At 47.2% G+C, this 14795-nt stretch overlaps 1 pseudogene; it reads right to left on the reverse strand.

The window, feature by feature from the left end:
• LOC133132589 (actin-binding LIM protein 3-like) overlaps nucleotides 1-14795 on the reverse strand; it is an 88940-nt pseudogene that overhangs the window by 55435 nt on the left and 18710 nt on the right.

Below are 14795 nucleotides of genomic sequence, written 5' to 3' on the forward strand. Positions count from 1 at the left end.
ATTTAGCCTATCGCAGGGCTGCATATCAGATTATAATGAATAGTCCTTAATATATCACCCAGAGGTATATGCTCCTGAGCCAAAGGTCCCTAGGGGCTGTGTCTGGCTTGGGTCTGCTCCTGGAAAGCTGCCACTGTATGGGGGAGCCCATAGCCTTGGGGCTAAGGTGCTTGACAGGGACCTGGGAGGTTGCTGGTTCAAGTCTAATCAACTGTAAATTGCTTTGGATAAAAGTGTCAGCTAAATCACTGTAACAATAATAACTGTAACAAGCCTGGTCCATTGACCCTGTACTCCTGTCTGTGCCTTGCCCATATCCCACAATCCTCCAGCACACTTGACTTTGTGCTATACCAGTATGTGTACAGCAGCACAGGTTGTGATTCAAATGCTACATTCTAATGATTTTTTTACCACATGGAAAACCCAAGAATGATTTAATAAATAGGAATTCACGTATGCGTATATATATCACATAAATGTTGATGCCTGCCAATACACTCTCCTGTGTATAATGTATATTCTTGTTGTTTAGTTTTCCAAGACCTAACTGGCATCAGTACAAATCCAAAGTTCTTTCCGTCTAGACTCTTCCAGTAAAGAACTCCAAACAGTTCATCATTTGCGTCCTACATTTGCTGCACACATACCATAAGAGTCTGTTGATTCTGGACCAAAGTTCAAACGCGGTTTTGCAGATGTGCGAACGTGCGGCATCATCATTCACAGCCCGTGCGTGCAGATGCCAGACCCGCGTCCGTCCTCCGGAGCAGAGGAGCGCTGAAACCTGGGGCAGGTGCCGCGGATGTGGCGTTTGATCCTTAGCGCTCCTGACATTCCCAGACCCATCCCGGCAGCTGTCGGGAAGCGCGGGGCCGGCCAGGTGTCCCGACATTCCGGCGGAATGCGCTCTGACGGGCAGGTGGCCCTTTCCCCGGTCAGCACAGCGACAGCACATGCCCAATGCAGCGTTACGCAGGAGTTAAAACCCGCTGCTTTCAGTGTGTTCCGCCGAAGCTTATCGCTGCAGTGTGGCGGGATTGGTAAAAGTGACAACGTATCTGGACGATGCCGAAAGTCTGTCCCCCGAAACCCCACGCATCCTGCACTGGGCGCCTCGTGGATGCGCTGCATGACCTTCAGACGGGGACGTCTCGCTGGTTACCAAGGGGTAGCTTGGGCCAGCGTTTCCATGGTGACCAGAGGCCCCTGAAAATCTCGCTCTCTCCCTTCCTCACTCCATTGCAGAAGGAGGGCAGGGCCTCCCCTACTAGCGAGATGTAGCAACGTACCGCCTCATTAACTCTAATGCCCGGCCTGTCAGAACAGACCTGGGTCAAATATTTGTTTATTTGAGTGTGTGTGAATGAGTGCATGAGTGTGTGTGTGTGTGAGTGAGTGAGTGAGTGCATGAGTGTGTGTGTGTGAGTGAGTGACTGTGTGAGTGAGTGCGTGAGTGTGTGTGAGTGAGTGAGTGAGTGAGTGAGTGCGTGAGTGAAATACTCAATTAGGTACTAATTCAGGTGAGCAAGACAAGTAGTCAGTAGTTAATTCCTGTTTGTGAGGGGGTGAGTGAGCAGGTGACTGAAAGAGAGAGAGACACTCAGTCACTCAGTAGAGACTAAATCCTCCCTCTCAAGTCACAGAAATACCGTGGGCTTTTTGACATAAGCCCCTCGCCCCCTCCCCTCCTCCTCCCCCGTTTTAAAAACAAGTTAACAAGGCCATTAAAAGCCCTGTGAGCACAAAGCGTTTTTCTCCTCCTCGCCCCCATTGAGGCTCCGGGCCCTGCTCGGCCCTTTCACCACGGGCCTGTAAACCCAGCGGGTTCCCCGCCGCGGCTTCCCCTGTGAGCGGCGGGGTGAGGGGCCCTCACGCGGCCCCTAAAAACGCCCCTCCCGCCTCCCGAGGAGCCGCTCCCAGAGCCCTAATGAGCCGGAGCAGGTCCGGCTTCTGAAAAGCCCCCCGAGAGGGATTCACTGAGCCCAGAGGATCAAAACACGGCCAAAATAAAAGACACACTATTCATTCCCAAGGTGTTTTGCAGGTACTTTTTTGGGGCAAGGTTTCGAATATCGATTTACTTCAAGACAGGCAGCCATTTAATATTAATGAAATTAAATTATGAATGAAAATATCATTCATTAACCCTTTTGCGCCGACGCCAAATCTGGCAACCCTCACTCATCACAACAAGATGCTGTACTACGGCCATACGCATATATATGGATGTACATTACGCTGCATTTACGTATGTTATCGTTTGTTCTCCCAATTTTCTTACATTTTTTGATGACAAAATGTAAAATCAAGTTTCCCGATTTTCCCACAATGTACCACACAAAGGTTCAATGAAGAACTAAAATGGTTTCCCCTATAAGGACAAGCCAAATACCTTTTTCTGTTTATCTGTGAGTGCACTTAAGGTGTAATTACACACATTTCTTATCTCCAGTGAGAAAGAAGCAAATAGTTCCGCTTTGTACCCCTTGCCAGCAATATATAATTAATTTCCACATTTTCGGCTTGGAAATCTCATTATTACCCAAAGAGAACATTACTGTACTTTCAGGGTACATTTGGGAAATTTGATCCTTGAAGAACAAAAATGCACCTCCACTGTCACTATTACTGAGAGTGGTGGAGTCAAACCTGCAGTCTGCAGGCAGAATGGTTGTTTGCCTGGGAGCTTTCACACTTCACACCTATGACCGAGGCATCCAAAAAGAACAGAAAATGGTTCCTCTATGGAGACAAGCAAAATAACCATTTCGTCTGAGAGTGTACCAGGAGAAAGGAACATGCTGGATGAACTTGCAGAAGGAACACTTTGGGACCTCATTTCATTTAAAAAAAAGATATATATTTGACAGAATGGAGTGCAGTCGCGAAGGGAGTGTTTGGAGCTGTGAATTAGGGGGAGCGGAGATGGGGGCTGTCAGGCTGACGTCTGTTCGGGAGGGTCACTCCACGTCTGTACTTCTTCCTGCTTCGTGCTCACTGGAGTCTAGCAACTTCCTCCACTCTGTGTGAAACTTCTGAAACCCTTCAGGCAGAAATCTATAACTGATTATAACGGATTACATTACATTAATGGAATTTGGCAGAGGCTCCTATCCAGAGCGATGTACAGTTGATTAGACTAAGCAGGCGACAATCCTCCCCTGGAGCAATGCAGCAGCTGTGGGGATCTTATTGTGACTAAAGTGATAATAACTGAACATAACTTCTCCAAAACTTAAAACATTCTCCAAGTCTTTCTCAAAAAATGCCTTGAAGCTAGGCTGTGAGATATGATTGGGATAACCAATCACTTATATGCGTAATTTAATCTCAGGTGCAGGTTTTTGTTCCAGCCCAGCACTATGGCATGGTCTTCACCATTAGTCAGTTAGTTGAGTAAAGTGTCGTAGTGCGTTAATCAAGACCTCAATAAGTAGAATTTGGTACTGTTGTGCAAGCCTAATACAAAAACCTACACCGACACCAGCCCTTTTCAGAAAAAAGAGGCAAAACCCTGGGAAGGGGAGTGAGGAAGGAGGAGGAAGATATGAATGAGAAAAAGAACAATAGAGATAGATAAACAGAGAGAGAGAGAGAGAGAGAGAGAGAGAGAGAGATAGAGAAAGAAGCAGCCTAAATGATTACAGTACCACTCTGTAAGTTATTCCAGTGCCACACTAGAACAGGATAGTGAAATGGACAGAAAGAAAAAATAACCATTCATAAAAACGGAATTGTATGCAGTTGTTGCTGCAACAGTGAGAATATGAAACACTGGCACAATAACGACTTAGTGATTGAAAGAGCAAATCTTTTGATTCTAATAGCTCATAAAAATGATAATAAAGAGGCAATATAAAAGAGACCTGCAAAGTATTTTGGGTAATAGGACTGAGTAGCCTGGATGAACTGAGAAATATAACTGCCACAATGTGTTTCATGGGCACTGCAGACTTTCCGTCTGGGAATGGCACTAAAGGACTTCCTGTTTCCTGGAAGTAGCAGCGTGGGCCAGGTTTTCATGCCGACAGGACTCCCGTGAGTATTTCCAATACAAAGAGAGGGTCCCTCCAGCTACTGCCTTTACATGAGTGAGAGAGGAACAGCAGGGATTTGGCCCATGAGAAAACAGGAACTTAGACCAGGGCCACATGCTCAGCCCTGTTCCGGGTGATCTACTGTCTTGTATTTTTTTTTCATTCCAACCCTGCTCTTTGGCACACCTGATTTTACTAATCAGCAGCTCAACGAGATCTCAACTGTAGCTGTTGAATGAGGTATGCTTTTTTGGGGTTGGAGTGAAAACCTACAGGATGATAGGTCCCCAGGAACAGAGTTAGGCAGGCCTTCTCTAGCTGCTGAGTGAGGTGTGCTTTGTTAGGGTTGGAGTGAAAACCTACAGGATGACAGATCTCCAGGAACATGGCAGAGTGGCCCTGACAGACACATCGACACAGACATGAAACAGCAATCATAAAATCTGGACCTCGAATTCAAATATAGCCCTGGTTTTCTTTTCTCCCAGGTAATTAGCTGAGCAACTGGTACTAATTGGCCATCCTGTCGTCACACCTGACTCCCAGATAAAGGGCGGATGGAAAAGCAGCAGTTCTTAGACCTCGACAACCGTGACTTGACGATCCCTGTTCTAAAGTAAAACACTTTAAAACCGACACGTTTTTTCTTCCTTGACGTGCCCTTCACAGTGGCCTTCTCCAAAGTTGCTAACGAACGAGTGATTAAAGCCAGGTTACTATCTAATTCATTACTGAGAACACCACCATGATTTTCACCACTTCAATAGCTCTCTAAACAACAGGACAACATTTCTCTCTGTCAGACCTATCTTGGTATCTACCTGAATGGAGTGAGGGAGAGGAGCAAACACGAGTTCTAGCAATAGACGAGAGGAGAAAAGAGGGAGAGAGAAAGGAAAAGTGGCTGAATTCAATCAACAGGTGTCCTTATCTCTGGCTCTGACTGGTCGATTATAAAAAAATACTCATTTATTTTCCTTTGGTGGCAGTGTAACATGAGGCCACAGTGCAGTAGGGTAAATAGATTGCATGTAGAAAGTACTCAGGATAAGAATGTTTGCTATATGCCTGAATGTCATGCAGTGTTCTTCACAAATGGAGTCGAATTTGATGATCCATCCATCCATCCATTATCTTAACCCACTTATCCTGAACAGGGTCGCAGGGGGGCTGGAGCCTATCCCAGCATACATTGGGCGAAAGGCAGGAATAAACCCTGGACAGGTTGCCAGTCCATCGCAGGGCACACACACCATTCACTCACACACACACTCATACCTATGGGCAATTTAGACTTTCCAATCAGCCTAACCTGCATGTATTTGGACTGCGGGAGGAAACCGGAGCACCCGGAGGAAACCCACGCAGACACGGGGAGAACATGCAAACTCCACACAGAGAGGCCCCGGCCGACGGGGATTCGAACCCAGGACCTCCTTGCTGTGAGGCGGCAGTGCTACCCACTGCGCCATCCGTGCCGCCCTTGAATTTGATGATGACGAGTTCAAACATTTGTCCAGAAAAAAATATTGAGTCAAAGCTTGGGACTGATGGCTGGCTATGCCGAGAGTTGACAGAGAGCAGGAATTTTGGAAAAGTTCCTTCAACTGGCCTCAGGCTTAACCTGTGTCCTTGGAGTTTCTTCCCATTTCCAACCGATGTAAACCCCTTCATTCCTCCCCCTCCCCCCACCCCCCAGCCCCCAATACCTCCAAACTGGCAGTTAACAAAGGTCCGAAAAGAAATCGATAAGACTCAATCAGTCCTGCTCTGCCTGTTATCCTGAAAAAGCTCAATCCGTTGCCTGCAGAGGTGTAGCTGTAGACCAGCGGTGACTCACACAGACATGATCCAAATCACTAGAGCCTGGAGTGTCCAGTAATGCTCACCTCTACTGAACCACAGCCAGGGGGATCTGCGGAAATAGCCACTCCGATTATAAACAATCAGCGCTTATGCTGTTCGCTGAGGGTACAGCAGGGATTTCTGTAATCCTTCATTTATGTTCTGCGGTTTGTTTGTGAATTGAACTCAGTGCCTCTAAAACACACCACATACCAAGCAGACCTGCAGAGGATAGACAGGTAGTCAGTTCCACCAGTAAGGTTTACAGTACATCAAGACGATACCTGCATTAACACGTATGATGTATTTCGGTTTTCATATGCAATATTTTCAAGGGTTAATTTAGACAGTACTGTATAATAAAGGCAATACTTCATGCCTTATATTTTTTAGAATTTAGTGAAATGGTTTTGTATTTCCAACATTAGCCAGCTAGTTAACTTAGTTAATTTATAACCGCTCTGTCAGTTTGGTAGCTTTGGGAAATAGATAACACCCCTCCTAAAAATAAATAAATCATTAAATAAATAAATAAATATATAAAGCTTCTTCAGAAAGAGCCATGCCCCAGTATACAAACAATCGAAATCCAAAGTTACAATAAAATGATTTCATCCCCAGGCAGGTTCCGTTTCATTGTGCCATTGACTCTGTTTCTTAAATGGCCGCCTGGAAGCCCATCCAGGGCCCCTGCAGCCCCGGTAAAGACGCAGCAGCCGCTGAGAAAGGAAGGGCTTTAAAAAGCCATAGTCAGGGTCGATTCTGCGCGCTGTCGGCCCTAAATCTGAGTGAGCTGGCTCCAGGGGCCCGTAAATGTGACAGCTGCACCAGCGGTAACAGGCCCCGGAGCTCCACGTCTTTTCTCTCCGCCTGAGCAGACGACTGAACTTTAAAACGGCCTTCTGTGTCCGGACCGAGAAATCCCCCACTTCACCTCCGCACAGCGGGCCTTCAGCCAGCGCTTATTCTACTAACATTCACACCAGAGAGACGGTACGGGGAATTTACGACAATGACTGGTGAGCAACAGGTTGTGTGAGTGCATTGTGTGTGTGTGTGTGTGTGTGTGTGTGAGCATGTGTGTGTGCCTATGTGTGCACATGTGTATGTGTGTGTGAGCATGTGTGTGTGTGCCTATGTGTGCACATGTGTATGTGTGTGTGAGCATGTGTGTGTGTGCCTATGTGTGCACATGTGTATGTGTGTGTGAGCATGTGTGTGTGCGTGTGTGTGTGTGTGTCTGCACATGCTTCAAGCGACAGCCAGTGTGCGCTCAGGTTGGACTTCACCCCAGCAGGATCATTATGTGAGCGATTGTTCTGTAGGCCGTGGGGAAGGATTCTGATGACAAAACAGCGCTTTCTTTTCCACAACAGTCATGTGACACACCTTCGGAATGCAAGGCAACAAAATCACAACATAATGGATGAGCTCCCATGACATTACACAAAAAGCACACTTCAATGAGCTCACCACTGTCAGTACATCAATGAGTGCTTTCAGGGAGACAGGAGATGTGCTGGATCAATGTAAGCCTAAAATTAAAACTTATGTAGATTTATTAATAGGATTAATGACCACTGTTCACAATGAGACACATAACTCTACCAATAACTCCATGACACTACCAAATCTCATTCTTAATACGGTTTTGATAAATAAGACAAAAGGATTTGAGCAATAAGGTTTTAGTCATTTCTAAATGTTGCAACGGGGTGATACAATTTCACTTGCCAGGCAACTTAGAATAAGCTAATATTTCAACTTAAAAACAAGACAAAATGTCAAATAAGATTTGAAGTGTAATTACAGGACATGTGTTTTTTTGCAGTCGAGGGGTTGAAAAAATCAAAGCATTTTTGTTAAAAGTTTGAATGGATTACCTTACTCTACCTCCCTTTCTTGTTCTCAGCAAAATGCAAACCGTTCCTGGATATCTTCTTAAAACTGAGCGTATCCAGGTTTCTAAAGTTTAAAATATTAATAAAAACCCATGCGGAGAATTCCTCTATGCCTTCCGGATGGTTCATCAAAGCCTACCCGACAGGAGAAAAACTGACAGGCAGGTAAATCATAAAACCTGGAGCCGGGGGGGGGGATGGTGCTTTTGGATCCGGAGGCTCCCGCTTTGATCCAACCACCCCAGGATGGAGTGGAGGAGAGGGGGAGACAGACAGGCAGGGGGAAGAGGAGGGAAGCCCAGAACTTCACAATGGAGGGAGGAAGGAAAGGAGGACAGAGAAGAGAGGAGAGGGGGAGGGAAAGGAGGAGGAAAGGGTCAGAGGAAACTGGAGCTGGAGGGGAGGACGTGTGTACGTACGTGTGTGAAATCCTGGGAGAGGACACAGAAAAAGACTGACAAATCTCAGCAGAGATAGCAGAGGGCACACTAAAGAATAAAGATTGTTAGCGGAAGGCTAAGAGAGATAGAGAGGGCTGGGGGGTGGGGGGGGGGGTCTGCTACTGTTGGGTATGCTCTTCATATGTTTCCAAGCCATGATGTCATGCTACAGTAACTGTACCCTGCTTGAGGAAAAGAAGGTATAGAGCAGTGGTAACGGATATGTCTGCTGTAAAGCGCTTTAGTGAAAGAATGAGACTGCTCCCAGTTATCTGCCACTAAAACAACTGGCCACTAGTATTCATTTGCACACACGCAGGATATTGTATAGGACCTGGCACACTGCGTTGTTAATGCACACTAATGAAATGGATGCTCTAGTTAGTCTTAGAGGAGAGCAGTAGAGTAGTGTGTGGGCACATGCTCTTTGTTTGGTTTAACCCAGTCACAGTGATGTAGATGTACAACAACGTTGTGCTGTTGGTCATATGAAGGCAGTTTGAATCATTAGATTAATTTGGAGGGATGAGAGAGGGGGTAAGAGAGAGGGAGAGGGAAAGAGATAGATAGATAGAGCGTGAGAGAGACAGACAGAGAGAGAGAGAATGAGAGGTGGGGGGAGAAAGAGAGTGTGAGAGGGAGAGAGAACAAGAGAGTGAGAGAGAGAATGAGAGAGGGAGAGGGAGGGAACGAGAAAGTGAGAGAGAGCGAATGAGAGAGAGACGGAGAGGGAGAGGGAGAAGGGGGGGCGTGAGTGAGAGAGAGTAAGAGAGAGTGAGAGGGAAAGAGAGATAGATAGAGAGAGACAGTGAGAGAGAATGAGAGAGAGGGGGAGAGGGAGAGAGAATGAGAGAGAGAGAGAGAGGGAGAGAGAATGAGAGAGAGGGAGAGGGAGGGGGGACATGACTGAGTGAGTGAGTAAGGTACTATGGGGTTTCTGCTGTTGTTGGGGAGTTTAGACGCTCCCAGGAAAGTCATGATGTCACAGTGAAGAGTGATTCCATCTCCCCCTCCTCACGCCCCCTCCCCACCCCACCGCCGGGCTCCCGAGCTCGCACCGAGGCCTCCCATTGGCTGCCGCTCGGAGAGTGTTGCTGAGAATAACCGCCACCCAGGGGAGGGGGCCCCTTCACACCGTTACCACGGCAACCCCTCGCATGCAACGCTGCGAACATGTGACCGCCAGCCGCTAGTGTGGGAGCGCTGAGGAGGGGGGAGGCGGCCCACCGGGCCAGCCAATCGGCTGCTCGTCACGCCGACCGATCGTTCCCGCGCGTGCTCCGTCCATACGCTCCTCCGTCCGTCCGTAAAAACCGCGTCCGGACCCAGTCCAGCTACGACCAGCGTGTCAAAACACAGCTTGAGCTGGTCAAGCCATGTTGAGTATGGAACGGGTCTGAACTGGTCAACCAGCTACCAGCTGCTTCAAAACCTGAACTTGAGCTGGTTTTTTTTCAGCAGGTGAGCTCGCTCTCTCCCTCTCTCAAGAGACTGTCTTGTCCTCTAACATACTTGCTAACACCTGGATCTGAAATCCATCAAGACCTCACAACGACAAATACCCCACACCAGCTGGAAAAAAGTCCTCAAATTAAGAAACATCAGGCGTTACTTAAGGCATTTTTCTTCCTCTGCGCTCAAAAGAAAAGCGGTTAAACTGTTCCGGGGGCCGGATTGAGACCTTTTGATCTGCTTTTAATAACGGGTACTTTAAAGCGTAGTTTCCTCTTCATGGGCTGCTGCAGACATTCCTGTAATTTCTTATGGCAGGTTTTTTCATGTTAACCAGCACATCACTCACCGTCGTGATCTGTCTGTCAAGACGGAGGTCTGTAAAGGTTTAGTGGCGTTCCATTAGAGAAACACCAGGAGACACAGGATGACAGGAAACCCTCACACCGGTTCTGACTGGTTGGTGGATGGTGCAGAATCGGGGGTGGCGTGGTACTGGGACACCCCGCAGGCGTAGGGGGAAGCCCAGGGGAGGAGCAGGGGTGGAGGGCGGGCCCTTACCTTGGCAGGTGAAGCACTTGACGTGGAAATGGGCGCTCTGCACGCGCACCACCTCGCCCTTGCACACCTCGCGGCAGCGGACGCAGCGGATGGGGGCGGGGCCGGAGCCCCGTCCGTCACCGTAGGGGCCGTGCTGATAGGGTACTGCTGGAGAGAAGGAGGCGGAGTTACTCGCACATTTAATCAGCCCTCCTGTCAATCATTCTGACACACATACTCCTAACACCCAGTGATCTATTTGAAGGCCTGTAGGCCTATGATACAGGTAAAGGTTCGAAACATATCACCACACTGCATTCATCAGTAAAATGGTGTTATACGCTAACCTATGAAACATCGCCACAGGTGTAGAGACGTGAATTACAGAGGGACTCTCAATCAAGAGCACTCTTTTCAGTCATTTTACCAGGAATAGTCACAGTCACATACATATTTATTATATCATTATGAGACATATTATTACAAACATCTCTCTTGCTTGGCAGTCAACCAATATATCAATTAATTAAATGTCCCATAAATTTATGTGAATTGTCCAACTGGAAGGCCAGCAAAGAAAGTGTTAGCATGTCTGTCCTGGCTGTGGGTGAACGGTTAAATGCACAGGTAAGTCTAGGCAGACCTCACATCTGTTCCAGTCGGGGTCAATAAGGTGCCGTCGAACACACTGCAGCCAAGTGTGAATTCCTCACTCCAGGCCAAGTAAAACTTTCCGAGCCTCGACGCGACCACTCCCAGACGAGTGGGCTAGAAAGACAGACAGACTGGCCCCCCACAGACAGCAGTACAAACCCCCCAAATTCCCCTCCCTGCCTCTCTTCCCCCGAGGAAACACAAATCTTAAGCTCAAAATAGTCCTCCCGTGCACCATGCTCCAACGGGCTCCGGTTCAGCCGTCTGGGCTCCCCGGTCCGCAGACACAGCACTGGAAACCACGGTAACCAGCTATTCACCCACCCGCACATCCCCCTAACATCTGCTGCCGGCTCCCAAACGTGTGGAGGAGTGCCGAGGATCATGGGATGGATGCACTGTAAATATACTGGACTTGTGTGGCTCGGATGGTCTGTCTATCTTTGAAATTCCACCACCTCCAGCTCCCACTGCAAGTAGTGTGGACTAGTTCACCGGAATCCAGAGTCTGGAATCAGACACCAGTGTCCATACGAAGCTATACGAAGAGCTATATGCGGATAGAGTCATCGAATTAGTTCAATAGTGAATTATTCTCGCTGAAAAGTTCATGTTGCAATGAATCAGACAGCTGAAGATCAGTAGCTAGTCCCTAAGCCATATAACCACACACAGTCACACACACACAGACTCACAGTAGCCTTTAATTGAGAGCAGTTGTCCTCCAGAGATGTGTTAACAGTCTGCCCACTGAGCCACTGGATAATCACAGCCTTTAAAAGCCATACAGACCCACTGCACCCACAGTGACATGCTTACACAAATTACTACAGACCCCCCCCCACCACTCACACACACACACACACACACACACACACCGCCATACCCACTCACACACACACACACACACACACACACACACACCGCCATACCCACTCACACACACACACACACACACACACACACTGCCACACACACACACACACACACACCGCCACACACACACACACACACACACCGCCACACACACACACACACACACACACCGCCATACCCACTCACACACACACACACCACCATACCCAAAGCCACATCTCAAAGCCATCAAGACACTGCCTACCATGTGTGAAACCCACAGCAGCCTTTGAGCTGAGGAGCACAGTCACCGTAAAACTGTAAAAACTCTGCTCAGGCTGCCGAACCCCTGCAGCTAAAATGCAACGCAACCGCACCAATCCTCCCCAGCGTGCCTGTCACGCCCCTCCACACCTCAGCAGGCTGGCTGCCTGATACAGCTGCCGTCAAGTTTAAAAACGCTGTTAAGAGATCTCAACGCGTTAAGAGATCTGCCAGACTCAGAGGCGGGATTTCAACTCCGGCCTCTCCCTCGCCAAACGACTCCAAAGGCAAGCGCATTAACGGTCAGCTGAAGGCAAAATCGATCCTAGCCAAGGGCCGACGACATTATTTTGAATTTGAGGGTTGCAGCGCCAGAGAGCGTTGCCATGGTAATCTGCTGCGCCTCACTGTGCTTCACTGGTGAACTAGCAGAGGCACTCCCGCTAGCTAGGCTGCGTATCTAAGACCTTGGTGCTGGTCTAAGTGTTTAAAACCTTGGCGCTAGCCTTCGAACATAGGTGTCAATGTAAAGTGTGCTCTCCCTACACTAAACTCCAGCAGCTAATGCAGAACACAGCAGCACAAATCTTCACAAGCGTTACTGTACCTTGTCACACCCCTTCTCACCACCCTTCACTGCCTGCCTGTTACAGTTTACATCCAGTTTAAAGCCCAGGCACTTCATGGAACAGGTCCACCATCCCAAAAATCAATCTTCAAACTCTGCACCCTGGCCAGATCTGTTCACTCCCAAACCCAGAAGTGACTGGCACTTTTCCCTCCCTTTCTGGGAGAACTTCACCCAGTCACAACACCAGTCTGTACTCGCCCCATGGTACGGGAAGGAACTACACTGCAAAAAGCAAAACATTATGCAATCTCAATAAGTAGTTTAGGCTTACGGTATATTTAGACTTAAACATCTGATTTCTATGACTTTTTAGCGAAATAAGACTAAATATTATAATTGAAGTGAGACAGTTTTATTCTAAGATTTGCCGATAAGGTAAGAAAAATTAATTGGCAAGCATATAGTAACTTAGAACAAGGTAATATTTGTGTGGGAACATTTTTCACTGATATTCCAATTTAATAAAGGCTTTTAAACTTTTTTATTCCTCCAACAAGCGTTGAACGGCATTGAAGTCAGCCCGGTTTCACACTTTTTGCAGACTTTCCTCCTAATTTGCTGCTTGAGAGAAAAAAAAAGATTTTAAGGCTCATTATAAACCTAAAGAAGAAGGTTTGTTAAGACAAACTTTTTCAGTGTTCCATGGGTGGTCATGACAGCAGAATTAATGGCTATCGGCCGATACAGACTGCAAACCCACATCCTCTCCAGACCAAATCTTTGGTTCCTCTCCCACCTTTTGTACTAAGTAATCAATTTCGTATGGTTGTGCACTTGGTTGCACTAAAGCAGCACTGGTGCTGTAGTGGGGTTGCATCTTTACTCACTGGCCTGGGAATGCTGTTGTTCAAGGTCTGGAACGAATGCTGTTATTCATCAGGCTAAACGTCTGCATGCCTGTGCGCAAATTAATATACTGTACAGTAATGCGCATAATGTGCACTAATGTAATAATGTAAGGTGCAGTATTGTCAGGTAATGTAATATAATGTTATGTAATGCACTTGGCATGGCCAAAGAACCAAGGCAGTGCTAATCTTCTTTGCGGGTTTTATCAGAGCATTTGCAAATTAAATTTGTAAATGAAGGTTAATCACCGTGATTAAAAGTGCACTTTAAGGTTTCAGGAAGTGCTGTTTCACAAGGAAAGTACTCTTTTCAATTGTGACTGGTCTTTTCTGTATTTTGGGGGCATTTAGGCATCACAATATGGCGACCAGTGGCATAGTGACGCTATTCTAATGCGACAGACTACTGGCTACTGGATCTTTGGGGGTCAATTCTGCCCCCTGTATGGACACACCATGTCCCCTCTATCAGAGAGGGGACCTTCCTCTGTTAGCTCAGGTTGGCAGCCTCCTAGCCCTGCTCTGAAGGTGTGGATATGGACCCACATTGAGGTAGGCCAGGCCTGGAAGCTAAGAAGCTCTGGGAAGGCAGGGGGACTCACAAATGCGCTTCAGGTTGTGCTGGCAGCTCGACTAACTCAGCTTGTTATCTAGACATAATCCGACAGGCTGCAAGTACTCTGTGATAGGATGTGAGTCGGTAAGTACACAAGCATGCATCCCCCCAACAGAAAATACACACACAGCCACGTACACACACAGACACACACCAACACACTTACACACACATATACACAGACATGTACTAAAAACATGTTTTTATCCTTTATTTCTACAAGTTGTCTCACTGAGATTAAAATCTCTTATCAGAGGCAGCAGTCACACACTCATTCACGCATTCACACACAAACACAAACATACACACAGACACATACTGTACATAAACATGTGCATGCATGTACTTAACCACAATGCATGCACACATGCACCCTCGTGTACACACTAAAAAATATCCAAAATACGAAAATATAAACAAAGACAGGTACCACATGCTCACAAACACACACACACACACACACACACTCACGCAGACAGACACATGCACACACACACGCACCTACACAAAACACACACACACAATGACAGACCCTTAGAATTATTTGTATAGTGTCGCCATTTTTCACTGAAGCTCGTTCCTCTGCCAAAATATGGCAGATTGACAGTTGCTTTATTAATCCCTGAAGGGAAATCGGGCAAAATGGCATTCTTCTTGGAAAGCGCACCAGTTTCCTCAGGTCAGGTAAGATTTTAGGAACATTTCACAA

This window comes from Conger conger, chromosome 7, assembly GCF_963514075.1.
Source record: "Conger conger chromosome 7, fConCon1.1, whole genome shotgun sequence".
Lineage (NCBI taxonomy): Eukaryota > Metazoa > Chordata > Actinopteri > Anguilliformes > Congridae > Conger > Conger conger.